At 34.4% G+C, this 18,095-nt stretch overlaps 1 protein-coding gene across 4 annotated transcripts in view; it reads left to right on the forward strand.

The window, feature by feature from the left end:
- TXLNB (taxilin beta) overlaps nt 1-18,095 on the forward strand; it is a 336,040-nt gene that overhangs the window by 253,263 nt on the left and 64,682 nt on the right. The gene's annotated exons all lie outside the window — the stretch shown is intronic.

The raw sequence follows: 18,095 nt of genomic DNA on the forward strand, positions 1-18,095 counted from the left end.
ATTTATGGAGTGAATTTATTTGCACATAGATTCAAACCTGCCTCACTTGGGCAGAGCCAAGATTGCCAAGTGAAAGCAGCATCTTTTTAGAGCTCTCATAATTGCATTAAAATACAGGAAAATAATTTACTTATTGAAAGTATTTTACATAGTTTTATAAGTATTTACCTAGTTTTTTCCTGTCAAGTTTATTTGGGGGCAGAATTCCTGAATGAAAATGAATAAATCTAAGCACTTCCAGGCTGAAATTTCTTTGAAAAAGGATTTACAACAAATAACATCAACTCTACAAGAATTACCTCTGAAAATGGATGGATTTCATGATAACCTAGAAAACTTAAAAGAAAATTGCCTCAAACAAACTGATGTTTTTAAAGAAATGCTACAACAACAGCAAGCAAAAATATCTGAAATGGAGAATGTTCTAAATTACATTGATGGCAGACTGAAAGATGAAGAAATACAAACTGATTTTTTTATTAAAACAAAACACTTGGCTCTTAAACAAAATAGATGATCTGGAAAACAGAGAAAGGAGATGCAACATAAGAATTTTTGGACTTCTTGAAAAAAAAACAGAAGGTGAGGATTTAATTTCCTTTCTAAACTCTTGGATTCCTGAAATATTAAACTTTCAGGAAGGATTTTCACATAATATTGAAAGAACTCATAGAGCCATAGGCAAACCGATTCCTTCATCCTCAACTTCTCCACAGAGGTACATTACTGTAAAACGTTTATCTTATAAAAATAAAGAATTTATACTTAAAACTGCATGGAGGAAAGCACCATTGAAATATAAACAAAATCTTATCAGATTTAATAATGATTACTCTTCAGAAACAATAGAACAGAGAAATAACTGTTAGCTTCTCGTAAAAGCTATAAGACAAAATTGTCTAAAATCCCAGATCCTGTTTCCAGCTAAAATAAAAATATAATTAACTAATTAAACAAGAATCTTTAACAACCTGGAAGAAGCCTTTACATTTGTTAAAAACAAAACCTGCTAGGTTATGGCATGGATTGGTCCTCTCCTTCCTTGAAAAGAACTTCTGAAAAACAATTGTGGACTGATATGAAGAAAAAAAACTGACATTATTTCAACTTAATCTATCAAAACTTTAAAGCCTACTAACATGAAATAATTGTTCTTCTTGTTTAAACCCTCAGTCTATCTAAACATGTGCTTCTTTTGTTTATTTTCTTTCCTGATATCTCAGAGTATATGGTATTTTAAGACTGAGACACTTAGTGATGGTAACATATTCATGTAATTCCTATTAAATAAGGTATGAACTTTACAATTCATAATTTAAATAAATATATGGGTTTTCAGTAAATAACATTTTAACTATAAACTTTAAATAACATGTCATGAAATCTGATCTATCCAAAGATCAGTCTGGCTTGTGAACATATAGAGTTATTTTTGTTTTTTTCTCTCTCACTTTATTTGGACTTGTTTTTATGCCTACATAGGAAAAATGTGATACTTCATGGTTGATTGTTATTTAGTCTTAAACATTGTAATTTTTATAAGCATTGAATGTGTCACTTATAGGAAGTTTTAGAAGGGAATTATTGGTGTGTTACATGCTTTGGAGTCACCTTTCCTGACAAAATATATGAGCTTTCATTCACTTTTTATACTGTTGATAAACTGGCATGAGTGACTATATCTAGGCCTTTAACATATTATTTACTCATCTCATGCTGCTTACCACAAGACTACTTTACTGTCTTTGTTGCTTTTCTTCTCATCTTCAACATCATTTTTATTCCATTGGGCTAATGTGAGTCTGGATTTGTGAATAGGAAGTCACCTTTACACTAACTGTTTACTTCCCTAGCATATTCTGCTGGTTTTTGAATTATGTTTTTAAATAAAGAAGACAATTATGAAATAATCTTACACATATTTCTTAACTGAAATTAATATTGACATACTGGTATGAACTGTTTTTTTTTTTTTTTTGTATCCATTGGTGTATGAGCTTGCTTGATGGCAGTTTCTTTATTTTTTTACATGGGTACATGCATTTAGATAAGTGCGTCAACAGTGGTTTTGTTTTCTCCATGATTTTCTTTAAAATAGCAAGTAGTGTGATGTGTACAAAATGGCATGGAAAAGAGTTTGGATAAGATACATTTAGAGAGGGGGAGGAGAAATGTAGAATAAAGGAGAGAAGAGACAGCTAGTTTAAAGTTAAATAGATGGATGTATGCACAGTGGTTCCCAGTGGCTATATGATGAATTGAGCTGACTCATCAGTATATGACAATTAGATCATGCTTTCCTCCTTTCACAAGTGTAATAATTCAGTGCTATCAATAAGAAAAAAGACAAAACAAGATATATTTGATCTGTATTATTTAAATCTGCCTTCTTTTGAAATAAAGATGTTTCATGTTATACTAATTAAGTTACAAATACTATATTAATAAGAGGGATAAGAATACTATATTGGAAAACTACTGCAAAATGTATACGTTTGATGTTTTAGAATATAAAATACACTTGGGGTGGCATCATCTGCTTCAATGGTTTATCTCTTAGAAAGAGTGATTTGCAGCATACCAGATGACACTTTATACACTTTTTGTTGTAAAACAATATAGGAGGATATTATTTATTAAGTACTGAATTAATATTATTAATTAGTTGTTTTAAAATATTAATACTTTACTGAAATAAAATGTTGTACTTATATGAAATCATACATTACATCTATACATTTCATTTACGAATAAGTACATAGCTCTAACAGCTATAATAACATTTAATGACATGTTTATTAAGTATAACATATCTCATTTAAACAAATAAAGAAATTGTTTTTGGAAAGATCAAAAGCTTACTTGAAAGCATTTGGACTGTGAGAAATCTAGGGAAAAAGAGAGGAGGGGGAAAAAAAGAAGTAACCAAAAAGTAAAGGAAAAACAAGCAAGATGAGGTGTGCATTTTTCTAGGATTCTAACAACTTGCTATATTTATGTTTTAATGCATATAAACATATCTATTTCTCTATTATTTAAATATAATCAATCTTATACATACTTTTTTAATTATACAATGTCTCTATCATTTGTATATATTGCTACAGAGCTCTTTTAGTCAATATATGTTGTCTGGTAGGGTAGTGTTGGATAGTCTAATAGCTGGTGTGTTTAGCTACTAAACTAGGAATTGTGAAAATTGCATATTTGCTGCTAATTCACATTACTTACAATTGTATCATATATTTTAATTTTTAATTTCTTTAATTTCTTTATGGCCTGATTTTTTTTTTCCAAACTATTGCTCCAAAAACATAAGAGTATCACTATCACTACTATATGCAATGTCTTATTGCATTCTACCTCTAGTTGTAATACAACTATATAAACAAGTATTAATCACATAAATTAATATATTTATATTATCTTTGAATGTTAATGGCTTGAATAATCCAAGCAAAAGAGCAAGCATAATAGACTGTTTGACTATAAATAAAGCTTAAATAGTTTAACTCCAACAGACTTACATCAAACATACAGAAAACAAAATTTGGGATCCAGGGAAATTTACAATTCTAGCTCAACTGAATTTTAAATAAAAGAAAAGAGATGTCATGATTTTATGGAAAAATACCACAATTCTTCCCCAAATTATATATAACTATAAAGATCAAAAATGTCTTTTAACTGTAATAATGTTTAAATTTAATAACAGATTATGCACTTTAGTTAATCTTTATTGGTTTCTGGGTTTGGGTCCAAATCTTGCTAAGAGACATTTAGATATAATACTTGATAAATATAAAGGTAGTTTAATTTTAGGTGGGGATTGTAACTGCATACTAAAAGACTCTGATACCAGTAACAAAAGGAAATTAAAATGAACCTCTACAGCTAAAGTATTAAGAAAATGAATAGAATCTCTTAATTTAAAGGATATTTTTAAAAGAAAGATTCTAGTTCATTACTATTCTCTCATCAGGACTACAGGTATGGCACACAGACCAGAATAGATTGAATACTAATCTCACATGACTTAATCTCCAGAACATCACATTTTACTATAACTCCCTGTCCTATTTCTTATCAAGATGCTCTCATACTAAATTTTCAGGCTAATTCTAAAAGACTATCCCTAACAACTAAAATGCCCACTTATATAAGGAATTTAAATCTTGGATGATTTCAGAATTGAATTTATTTCTTGAAATGAATAATACAACAGACATAGATATTGTTATGATTTGGGATTCATTAAAAGCCTATATTTTTGGAAATGTTTTAACTTGGTATAAAAATAAAATTAAAGAGTGGGACACATAACTTCAAAACATTCAATACCAACTTCTTGTAGCCAAATCTAAAGACATTAAAAATAATAATGTTAATATACAAGATATAGAAACTTTAAATAAAAATATTTTGATATTTTAATCCATAAAACAAACCTAGAGTTAGAAAGATTAAAGCTGAACTCTTATTCACTGTCTCCTAAACATATGCATAATCTTTGCAGAAGAGTCAAGATTCAATCAAATTTCAGTAATAGCTTAGAGATTAGGGATGAAAGAAAAAAAAAATACCACTGATATTGAGGAAATAAAGCTCCGGAAATAGATGGGATAATATCAGAAATATATAAACTTTTTTCCTTCTCATATCCTATCCTTCTTTCACAAAACACTTACTGAAATTTAATCTAAAGAAATTATTCCCCTCATGGAAATACTCTCTAATAACACTGACATTAAAATATAACAAAAATTCACAAATTTGTTCATCTTATAGGCCCATTTCACTTCTGAATAATGATGTCCATCGTTAATGACAGAATAAAAGAAACCATAGCACAAGTAATTAATTTAGATCAAACGTTTTACATATCAAAGAGGGACACATGATAATATTAGATGCATTTTAACTCTTATAGATTTTCTAAATATGAAGAATAAAGAGTCCTATTAGTCTTGATATTGAAAAAAGCTTTTCATTCTCTAAACTGGAATTACTTTTTAAAACCTTAAAAATTTTTTGATTTTCCCTTAAATTTTATTTCACTTTAAAGAATATTTACAAAAACAATCTAGTGTATGTAAAGATAGGTAATTTTATTTCTGAATATATTTCTTTGACAAAAGGAACCAAACAAGGTTGTCCTCTTTCTCCAATCTTATTCGTGTTAGCAACTGAAGTTCTTTCCAATTTAATTAGACAAAACCAAAACATTAAAGGTACAAAAATTTCTAATACTTATTCCTCTAAAATTGTACTATTTGCTGATGATGTTTTATTAGCACCATCCAATTCAGAAAAAACACTTTTTGAACTTGAGTCTACAATAGAAACTTTTCAGTCTATTTCTGGACTTTATTTTAATCAAACTAAATATAAATTTATAGTAATAAATAAAGAGAAATCTTCTACTTATATAAATCACATCATTGGCTCACATGTTACCTCATTTCAATATCAAGGCATCAAATTATTATCTTCCATAGATTAAATAAGAACTGTTAATTATGATAATATCATAGATATAATAAAAAATCGTATTTCTAAATGGAATAAACGTATCATTTCATTTGAGGATAGACTTTAATTAATAAAAATAATTATTTTTACCAAAATATTATACAAAACTCAAGCCTTGTTTCTTTTTCCAAATAAACAACACATTGGGGAAATAAATAATCTCCTCTTAAATTTCCTTTGGTTCACTCACAAATCTAGAATAGCTCTTTCACATCACATAAGATCTTGTAATCTAGGGGGGTTCATTTTCCAGATATAAATACTTATGTAAAAGCTTCAGTATTTAAAATTCTACTAAATTGGATTGATCCTAACTGTAATTCAAACTGGAAAACCTTACATTTAACTATCCTTGATAAAAAGAATAATATTTTGTGTAAATATATTCCAACTAATTCAAATAATTTATTTTGGCGTTATCTTTGTAATCTAATACAATATAAAATATTTTATCACATGGATTCAGAATACGTAAATCTTACACTAAAATCTTTTAAAAAATATGATTTTTTCTAATACTTATGTGAAAATATGGCTTAAGTCTCTTATTCCTTTCAGTATTACAAAAAAAGTATAAGTAAAATTAATAATCATACTGTGATGTACCCACAATGGGTCAGTAATCAAGGATCCTGAATCCTCACAACTGGCACTGGAGAGGGACATTCACTTGGAACAAAAAGTATTTCCAGATGCAGCTTTCTGCATCAAGCACAATTTCCCTTAAGAGCAGACAGGGAACATAGTCGGTCTGGGGGCTGGGTCCTCTCTGGGTCCTCTCTCTCTCTCTCTCTCTCTCTCTCTCTCTCTCTCTCTATCTATCTCTTCAGATCTCCAATAAGACTCACCATTGACACAGGTGGAGGGTTGAGTCCTCAGCCAAGCAGCCAAGCCAAGTCATCCAGCACCCTCTCTGTGCACCCAGTGCTTTGTGTCCCTGCTCCAACAGCTGACACACACACACACACACACACTTTGAGATTTGATTTTCATACACACATACACACACACACACACACACACACACACACACACACACACCCCTGGGAAAGACTGCACAGATGTACTAGCTATGCACCCTTCTGCCCAGACTGTAAAGCAGTTACACTGCCACCAGACACCCCAAAGCCAGCTACTCTAAGGCTATTGCCAGGGTACCCAATTATACTGAGTGAAATTAATATTAATACAAATGGTAGTTTGACCAACAGCAAGGCTTTGGAGCAGCCAGAGCTGTCACCATACACACACACACACACACACATATATATATATATATATATATATATATATATATATATATATATATAAGTATTCTCAGAGATTAACATACTCTCTAAAAGATGAGCTGCAATGAAAAGTTTAAATATATTTAATAATAGATAATAAAATAACATGGAAATACTAAATATCTATTTATAATAAACACGAGAGTTTTAATTACAGGAAATATTAAAATAACACAGATGACTAGATTCACACAGATGCAGAAAAACAGTACTTAACTAGTCTTGCTATATTTTCCTGGCTGATCTAAAGAGTTACTATCCCCTGGTCACTTACTAGAGCAAGGCAAGATGAAGTAGGTGAGGGGCCCTTTATGTCAGGTTCCAAGAACAGAGTACCATGAGACTTCAGTCTCATCTAGTATGGAAGTATCATTTTTATCCTAGATTACAGAATTACATCATATATATCTGGTCATCTGACTTTTGGTTCTCATGCTTCCCCCTTGGCTAGAAGCTGTCAGGATTTATCACACATGTGTCAATAATGCACACACAGAGCCTTGCTAAGATCTGCTGCAGCTCCTGGAAGTCATAAAACAATTTCAAACCTCCACTTTTCTTCAAGAGTAGCATTACATCACCCCAATGACAATGCAGGAAGCTTCCTAGTACAGATTTTTTCTCTCTGGCTGCATTGAGAACTGTAAGATACAATCTTTATGGCCTAAGCCAGGTAATTTAATTTCAAATGATTCTCAAAGTTTGAAATTAACCTCTTCTTTTCTCTTCCAGTAGTCTCATTTAAAACATATGCATTTAAACAGTTACAATAATATATATATATATATATATATATATATATATATATATATATATATATATATATATTCTGTCTATCAGGGCACACTGTTGGTACATTTTTAACACAAGTAGCTTTACAAATACATTTTTCAACACATGCATCTGTACAAATCAGTTTGATAGACAAATCACATAATTCTTTACAAAATTCCAGCTAGCTGTGTTGGCATATGTTACACATCCATTACCCTATTTTTCCTGGCATAGCTGGCAATACCTGACATCGTCACACATACACTGGTATTTTGGGAGACCAAGGGGTTTGTCTGCTGGTACCTTTGTATTAAAGATTTAAAACCTAAAGATATTCAACAAAGTATTTTGGAATTTAATTGAAACTTTCAAGACTGGTTATTGTTACATAATCTTAAAACTCATGCAAATGAACTATGTATATCCATCTCCAATTTACATTTTAAAGAAGTACCTAAACTTTTTTTATTTAATCTATGAAACTGCATATAATAGCAAAAAACTGATAATTTAACTTCAAAACTTTATAAAATATTTATTGACTATACAGTACATTTAAATCTAAAATTTTAGAATCATGTTACTCTAGGTAATGCATCTCAGTGTACTTCTCATAATAAATCTCAATTGTTATCATATTCTTGGTCTCAATACTGGCATATTTTATTAGGGAATTTTTGCACAGAGCTTTTTTAACCCCAGATAGAATTGCTAAAATGAATGGAAACAGTACCCTTTTGTGTTGTAGGTGTTTACAAGGATGCAAAACAGATTGGATTCATATACACCGTGAATGTTCATCCTAGAGTTTATTCTGGGCTAAGATAAAATAATTTCTATAATCTTTATTTTCTGATAATTTTTTCTTTATCAAAGTTTTTAATATAATTTAATGGAAATGATAAAAATGATCTGATAAATGTTAACAATACTCATCTTTGGCCCATCCTTGCAGTAGCAAGGAAATGCAGTACCAAGAAATGGAAAATATCTACTCCTCCAAAATTTGAAGACTTTCTTTTGTTCTTAAAGGAAACAGTATTCAGAGAGAGACTAAAGTCAAAGAACTAAGAATTCACCCTAACTTATTCATCAATAATCCTTTGATTAAAGTGATTTCTCTTAATGATTTGTATCAGAAGAATCCTATTAATAGTGACTGAAAATGATAATGAAAAATGGGAAACTTTTGGAGCTTTACTTTCAACATTCTGTTTTCAGACCTTTGTAAATACTGTATATAGTCCATTTTGTTTGTTCTTCATAAGAATTCATTATATCATTTGTAACATATTTATACTGCATTTGATTATATCTTACTTGTTTATTGGAAGCTAAAAAAATTGAATAAAAAAAAATTGCCTCACTTAATGAACTCTGCCTTAAGTTGATAGGCCTTCTGAGTGGAGAGTGAATGTTCTTATGAATTTTAGAAAGGCATAAGATATTAAAAAATCCCATGCATGCTATCTGCCTGCTGTTCGAGTATCTGCCACTTATTATCTCTCCTTACAGAACACATTTCATGATGGAGCTTTAGAGTAAAATTCTGTTGGAATTTGTATCTGTCCATGTCTTAAAAGCAGAGTTTTAACATATGGCCTTATATTGCTTTTTCATGATTCATGGTCTGTCTATATTCTCCCTTGTCCAAAGGTCTACAGTAAACTTAGAAGTCTTCTTTACTTCAAACTGATCCTAACACTGCATTTTAGAGTGAAATTTTGGCTTGTGCTTTATTGAAAAACAAGCTTAACCTCAATATTGAAAAAATAAATAGGTAAACACCATGAAAATAAACTAGAAAACAAAATAAATTATCATAAGAGATAGCTTGAAATGATAAACATTTACTTATGTATTTATTTATTTATTTACATTTGTTAACCAGGTAGTGTCTGACTGGGCAAGTAGCCCATTATCAGCGGAGACATGGGGAGAAAAGCTCCAGTACAGTAACAATTAGTTAAGAAAACAAGTTGTCATGAACACAAATATTAACAAAAAAAATGCAATTAACAAAATTACTTAAGAAACAAATAGTCATGAAAACATATAGTATAACATAATACAGAGATATTGATATCTGGACTAGACAGAAAATAAACAAATCAGTTTAAAAAACATGGATTATAAGCACTAGCTGCTTAAAGGTGCTGAAGGGTGGTACACGGGAAGAGAGTTGTGAAGTAATAGGAGAAACATGTTATTTGATTACTAAGTAATAGTAGCTAAGATTCAAAACAAAGTGTAAAAAATCATACAAACTATTCTGTAAAAAGTACAAGAATGACTTAAACAAGCTATATTCTTCAGTGTGTAATGCATTAAACCTCCTATACTAGAGGCCCATGGAATATATGCAAATGGTCCCATAAAGACATACCAGTGTTTTAGCTACTTGGATTCTAAATGCCCATGACTTTTTACTTTTTAAGCCTTTATGGGGAGGGATAAAGATCATCTAACATACACTTATCATTAAGAAATCCTTCTCTCTTTTCACATGATTGCCTATTTCTGCAGTATTTGAAGCATGTCCAATCATGTCTTTATTGTGCCAGATATCATTTTTCTTAACTGGTTGAAAATTTCTTATGTCTCAAAACTAAGTAATTGTATTGCATTATGTCAATTCAGCTACATAATTTGTTCTATATTGACAATAGAGGTGCGACTGCTGAATCCTACACAAATGCACTTTATAAGCACTTACACGAGTGCATGGATCGTGCTATCCCAAACAGAACCAAAATGCTATCCTCCAAAAAAAAAGGAAGCCAATCTGGCGGTCCCCTGACATAAACAGACTCTACAAAAGAAGAAAGAAACTGTTGCAAAAAAAGAGTAAAATCCCATGATTGGAGGAACTCCCTGGTCAGCCTCAGTAAGAAGCTGAGATCCCTCATAAAACCCTCCAAAGCTAGTTATGAAAACAAAACTGCCACTGATTATAAAGACAACCACAAAGCATTCTATAGCTATGTCAAGAATCTCAATGGCAACACTCAGATCTGCTCTGAGTTACAGCACAGTGGCACTAAACATACAGAAGCAACTGATATTGCCAACATCCTGGCAGATAGGTTCAGTGCTAACTTTACCCTCCTCTCACCCCCTAAAGGGCTCATCTCTACACCGGAAGAATGCAAATATCCTGTAATCACGGCTGCACAGGTAAAAACCACACTCTCCAAAGTCAAGAACACAGCATCCATGGGACTTGACAACATCCCAGGCTGCGTTCTACACAAACTACAGAATGAACTGGCACCCCACCTAAGCACCATGTTCAATCATAGCCTCACCTCAGGCTTTGTACCCACTGAATGGCACTCAGCAACGGTTATCCCACTCCACAAAGGGGAGCCACCACAGACCCCATGAACTACTGCCCCATTAGCCTAACAAGCCTGGTCTGCAAGGCCATGGAACGTATCATCATAGAACTTATAAACAAAGATATTGGTAATCTCCAAACTCTGGACCCCACCCAGTTTGGGTTTGTAAAAGGCAGATTATGTCTCTTAAACCTGATAGACTTCTTTGAAGCAGTCACCAAAGCCATAGACGAGGGTAAGGTGGTTCACACAGCCTATCTAGATCTCGCCAAGACTTTTGACACCATCTGGAATTATAGATAAACTCACTAAACTAGGTATAAATCCCTATGTCACAAGATGGATAGCCAACTGGCTCACTGACAGAACCCACACTGTGAAAGTAGCATACTCCAAATTCGACTTCAAACCAGTAACAAGTGGAGTACCAGAGGGTTCAGTCCTGGGTCCTCTCCTGTCTGGGATCTACTTTTCTGAAGTACAGGCTAACCCAGAAGGTCTTTGGCTAATGAAGTTTGCAGATGACTGCAAACTAGGAGCCATAATCAAAACATCCTACAAAAGGGCCTCACTGAGACAGGTGCCTGGTGTCAAAGCCATGGCTTCAAGCTCAGTGCCAAAAAGTGCATTGTCACCCCCTTTGGTAAAAACTCTGTACCCATGAGCTACCACATAGGTGGTAGTTTACTTAACAATGAAAGTGTGATAAGAGACCTAGGGACACAGGTGGACAGTAGTCTCTCCTTTGATAACCACATCGTCAAAGTAGTCAGGAAATCCTCCTATGTGGCACACCTCATCACAAAAGGTTTCTCATCCAGGAAAAAAGATGTCATTGTTCCCCTCTACTCATCGCTCATTAGACCTATTATAGAGTACAATGCCCCTTTTGGTATTTACCTCACAAGACATCTACAACAACTGGAAAGGCCACAGAAATACCTTTCAAAGAGGATTACTGGCCTCAAACAGATGCCTTATGCAGACCATCTCAAAAAACTCCAGCTTTACTCCGTTGAATATCTCCTACTCAGAGGCGATCTCTGACTAACATACAAAGGTATGTCAAACCCAGAGCTGTTGGACATGCTCCACTTAAATAAATCCCAATCCCTCCGAGCTACACGCTCTAGGGACCTAAACCTTGTCGCCACAATAAACAGAACATGCTGGAGGGATAGATTCCTCTCCCAGAAACTTCCCATACTCTAGAACAAACTACATATCTATATCAAACAAAGTTCCTCATTACACTCTTCACGAAAAATCTTCATGATTGTATGGGAAATAGGAAATTCACCCCAGGGATTACCTCTGTGGCTCTGCTCAATAGGGGCACTGGAAAATCATTTTCTTGGGTGGCGAAAGCCAGGGTACCTTTTTGGCTAGGCTTATATAGGCCCTAGGGCCGATAGCCTACTACCTACCTATGAACCTATGAACCTATTGAGCTTTCCATGTGAAACCAACATGAAGCAAGTCCAAGGAAGATCTCAGTTCTCTACCTATTAACATCATGTCAGTTAACAGTCTAGTAACAAACAGTACTACTATTACTACTATTACTCCAATTAGTAGATATCTACCATTCATCAAATAAATGATACTTCCTGGAAAGCTATCTGGTTGATCCCAACTCATCAAAACTTCAAGTTTCACATTGTTTTTGTATAAATAATTTGTACTACAAAACTGTAGTTATACAAGACTTTTTTCGCCCTTACCAGGTGATTTTCTTTTTTCCCTAAGATTGTCTGACCACTGTGTTAGTATGACTGCAATGGCCAGAAACCTGATTCCAAGAAATCAGCCAGCATAATTAATACGAAGTCTTTTTAAAGATTTCTCCAGATATTCCTTTAGATATAGTGGAGCAGTAGCATGCCATTTTCCACATTATTTTTCTAAATATCTTTATTCAGTCCCATTTTAGAAAGTGACAGAGGTAAACATACATTAATAGTGGAGAAATCAAACCTCAGTAACATTTTTCATGCAATATACATAGATGTTTTAATTTTAACAATTCACATTCACTCCAGCATTACATAAATAGCTCAGTTCCTTTCTTCACCTAAACCTCACCCCTCCTGAACATTATTCTGCATGTATTGTTCCTACAGGTGTTCCTTACCATTTCTAAACATCCCACAACAAATTCTTTGTCAACTTTATTTATAGCTCATTTAGATTTTGATTTCAATTTTTCATTAATTACTTTTTTGCAGCTAAAAGCATTAAACTTAGCAAGGCCTTGCTGTGTCTAGCCAATGCAAATCTTAAGTCCCAGCTCAACAGAATAATTTCCTTAGTTACAATGTTCAAAGTACAAAGAGTAACACTCTTCAAGAGAAACCTTGATGAGTGGATGGGAAACAGAAAATGTACCCCGGGGATCACTGGAGTGGCTCTGCTGGACAGAGGCACAGGGAACTAATGGCTCTGCTGGACCGAGGCACAGGGAACTAATCTAAGGGGGGCGGCGAAAGCCAACACATTCTAGCTAGGCTTATAGATGCCCTCAGGCAGATAGCCTAGTACTTACCTATGAACTTATGAACCTATGATTTGCTCTCAAAAGATTTCTACAATTGTACTCTGTAGGAAATTTCTAAAATTTTCCAGCATGTTACATTCACTAAAACACATTCCCAGTTGCCACCCTCTTTCCCATCAAACCTTTAGTGTTTTCTGTCTACTTAAGGAAATTTTCTGTGAAGTCTCCTTGGACTATAAAAATCCCAATCCCAATACTTCAAGCAAAAATCCTAAATCTTCTGGACATTTTTGCATAATTGGGAGCTATAGAGATGTCCTTCCATTGGTCCTTTGTAAATTGCCTTTCCACTCTCCTCAATTTCCTCTTGCCTCCTCTGATAGAGTCTTATAATTATCATGAAATATTTTATATGTCGTATGAATTATCCCTTTTTTAATTTCAACTTCTTTTGTTCTAGACTCAACTAAACACTCTCCAAGAGCTTTTATTTCAATTGGCACTATTCTGTCCCTTTTTCTTTGCTTATAGTCTTCATTCACTCTCTGGAAGGGAAGGCAGCCTCTAACCTGCAGTCCAAACTTTTGGTTGGTCTTGTCACACTCTATGCATATCATAATTATCTACCACTTTCTCAATGTCAGAATTAATTTCCAATTACCACCTATAGCTTTTGCCAAACCTGTGATGTCATGTGAGTGATAACAGAGCAGCACTTACTCAACTGTGGCAACACCATTTGTTTAGTTTATGGTAAAACTATGCCTCTAACTACCCACAGAAAAACAAGCATTCAGACCACTATGTTAATCTTTGTTGATACAAAAGCTGTAAATTCAGCTCACTACAGACTGGCAGTCTGTCATAATGTATTCTTTCTTTCTGGGCATCACTTTATTCTTACTTGTCCATGTTTTAATTTGAGCAGCTGTGACTGGAACAATATCCCAAAAATTCAATATCATCACTTTCTATTCTGAATGAACAATATTAGTATTCTTAAGGAGAGGTACTCTGATACAAAAAAAAAAAAAACGTTGACATGTTCCCTTCCAGGTATGTAAATTAATGTATACTCATATGTTCTCAACAATATCGGCCATCTTTGAAGTCTTGGAGATAACATTAGCATTACAGCTTTCATCTCACTAAATAGCAATACATTTAGCTGTATAAACAGTGAATATGTGACTATAAAATAAAGCCAATAAAATAAAACAGCTGGTCTGATGAAGCAGCTGCTGTTGCGAAAGTGCTTACTGTTTGTTCTACTGTTTGTTCTGGGATTAAATTCTTGAATTTTACTGCTGTGTTCCGCTGCCTCCTTTGACTGTGATATTGTATGATTTCTAATTTGGAGGACCAGTTTACCTACACCATAGTCTTTGTTCTTTAAAGCCAATAAAATGTTCTTACTCAAAAAAATCATTGCAAGGCATTTTTTTAACTGAAGGTTTTTTTGTGAACACATGTTGGGATTCCAGATATTATACCTGTGCAGTTATATGATCCATCTGCTAGTTCATGTAAAATTCTGCATGGGCACCATATGATGACACGTCATATGACAGCATCAGCAGTATGCTACCATTATCATTTACAAATACATCACAAGCCCTTCATGTATTGGAAAACATAGATTTGCCTTGATTTAGGCTCCCTGTCCTGCTGCACATTTTTATGTAGCAGCATATATAATTGGGTTAAAACTCTCAACAGACATAGCAAAAACTTGGGACAGTTGTTTATCCTTAACATTCCCTCATGTTAGCTTTTGTTTTTTGCTGAATTGTTTACACTTTCTCTCAGACTGGGTGCAAAATGACAGTACCTCTCTATGATATAGGAATACCATTTTAGTTCCCCAAATATGCAGTACATTTATCCCTTTTTAAACATTTAAACATAAGCCATCATTTCCTAATCAAATCACATAATGTTCAGAGTATGTAGGTGCTCTGTGCATTACATTAGATTTATTTAATGGTAGAAGAAGGCTATATGCATATCTACTTTGCCCTTTAAGATCATTCAGCATTCTACATCTTTTCTCTTCCTGCATTCCCTTCACACCTGCACCATCGCTCTCCCACATCTTCTTTAATACTATTATGTATTTCCACCATCTATTCTGGTAGACCATTTCATAGGTTCACAGCTCTTTTCTCTAAAAAATTATTCTACAGATCCAGTAGGTGCTCCCTACAACCTGGCTCTGTCACCTTCCCTTCATCCCTGTCTCATTCATGTTCTGGTCAATCCATTCACATCTCCCAGATGGGTTCTTATGCCCCCAAATCATTCTCGCCTTGCTTCTTTGATTCTCCAGTGAGAAAAGCTGTATCTCTTCTAATCCCTGGATATATCTTTTCCCACCCATACTGTGTCCCCTTCTATTAGTTTTCCTCTGGACTTCTTCCAACAACAAGATATCTCTTTTATTGTATGGTCTCCAAATCTGCACACAGTATTCAAGGTGTGAGTTGAACACAGCATGGTTTAGTGGAACTATTACCACTTTGCTTCTGGATTCTGTTTCCTTGATAATACATCCCAGCATTCTCTTGGCTGCTGCCATTGCCCCCTCACCCTGCTTCTAATGGTCCAGGTCTGTTGTGATCAATACATCTGTCATTCTCTGCTTATCTAATGTTACTCAAAGAATTTGCTGCTTAGGTGCAAGTGCAGTATTCTGCATGCGATTGTGGTGAATTTCAATTATCACTTTTCAGCCTAGCTGGAGCAAAGCCACGGTGGTGCAGTGGTAGTGTTGTTGCCTCACAGCAAGAGGTTCTCCTGTTCGATTCTCGGCTGGACCGCCTTCTGTGTGGAGTCTGCATGTCCTCCCGCGGTCAAGTGGCATTTGAAAGACATGCGTAGAATGGGCATGCCTTCGTTGAAGGTTGGGCATCGAGCTGGCACCTCGGAACCTGTAAAAAATCTACTGCCAATCATTAGCGGACTGGAGTTCTGCTGTGGCGACCCCTAACTGGAAAAAGCCGAAAGAAAAACAACAAAAAACTTTTCAGCCTAGCTGGTCAGTCTTTCCAAATCCTTTCTTTGACTTTCTCACTTCATCCACTATGGCCCCTAACTTTGTGTCTGGTATACCATGTTTTCTTTTATTTCAGACATGTCTGAAACAAACATACTGAAGAGTGCTGGATCCATGAGAGATGTATGTGGCACATGACTAGTCACTTTGTTTGTTCCTCACACTGTCCATCTCATAAAAACACTCTGTCATACCATTTAATCATGTAGCAATCTGTTTCCTTAGTTTGCATCCTATTTCTAAACCATCTGGTTTTCCAAACAGCCTACTTTGTAAAATTGAATCAAAGTTCTTGGTGGAAGTCCATGTAAACCACATGTACCTATATTCCTTTATGAAGTTTTTGTTTAGTCCACTCATAAAACAGTCATGTTTGCCTGATAGATTTTTCTAACCTCCATCCATGAGATCATATCAGTGGTCCTGGAGACTGTTGCCCTGTAGGAAAGCAGAAATCTCTCCCTCTCTGTCTGGACTTTCTCCATGTCTTCCATGTCACTGCTGTTATGCTAGCAGGCCTGTAGCTCATTTGATTTTTCTTACTCCCTTTCTCCTCTTGTATAGTGGCTAGTAATCCATTAAAAACCTCAATCAGGGGAACTGCTAGCATACTGGCCTGGGTTCAAGGTGATCTTGAGAGGCAACCTACCTGGTCCTTGTGATTAACCTTCCATTAAGAAAACCAGTTCTCTCTCTCTGACTCATACTTCTCTCCTTTTATCCACGTCAGCCCATGATCTGATTACTATCCTCTAATGCAGCATGACATTCCCCACTTACGTTAATTAGTGAAGACTAAAGTAATGTATTTATTCATTGCATTTACTTTATTTTCCCCAGTCTTCCATGAGTTCCTTCCAGTTTTTGCTCAGCCTGTCTAAATCAGTCTATCACTTCTTTCTTTCTAGTATGTACCAAAAGAAGCCTTTGTCTCCCTTGACCCCTTCTACTAACACTGTTTAACTTTTGCCTTTGCTCCCGACTTTCTTTGTTGCCTTCTGCTTGTTTCCATGTACTATGCATGCACCAGCTTCCTACCACATCCTTCCACATCTTAGATATCCTGTATTTTGCCTTAATCTCTTGTCTCAGAGCAGGGTGTAGTCTCTCTGGCATTTTAATTTTAATTTTTTTTCCTCTTCCTCAAACCTTTGCACGCAGCCCTCAGTACTGTACCTCTGATCCATTTTTCACAGCTTCCTTAATCAATTGGTTTGTTCCTGTCCACAACTCATCATTGACCATCTCCTTCACATAACGTACTCCCCTAAATTTCCACACCATCTCCTTTGTCTTTATGATCTTTCTCTTCTCTCTGACTCTAAAACATGCACCTTCACCTGGACATTTCTGCCCCCTTCTACCTTAGTTCATACCACATCAAGAACTGAAGAATTCTGTCCTTTCTGGTACAGCCTTGTACCAGTTGGCTGAATCCCTCAGTCCAAGACTTCATCAAAATATCTACCAGATAAACTGCAATATATTCATCATCTCATAATATATTTTTCATGGCTCTTTGGAATATTGCAGGTGCAGAGGACATTGTAAAAGGTAATACACTACAGCTGAACAAACATTTATAAATTTTATTTCTTTACACTTTT

This window comes from Protopterus annectens, chromosome 1.part0, assembly GCF_019279795.1.
Source record: "Protopterus annectens isolate FY-2018-M chromosome 1.part0, PAN1.0, whole genome shotgun sequence".
Lineage (NCBI taxonomy): Eukaryota > Metazoa > Chordata > Ceratodontiformes > Protopteridae > Protopterus > Protopterus annectens.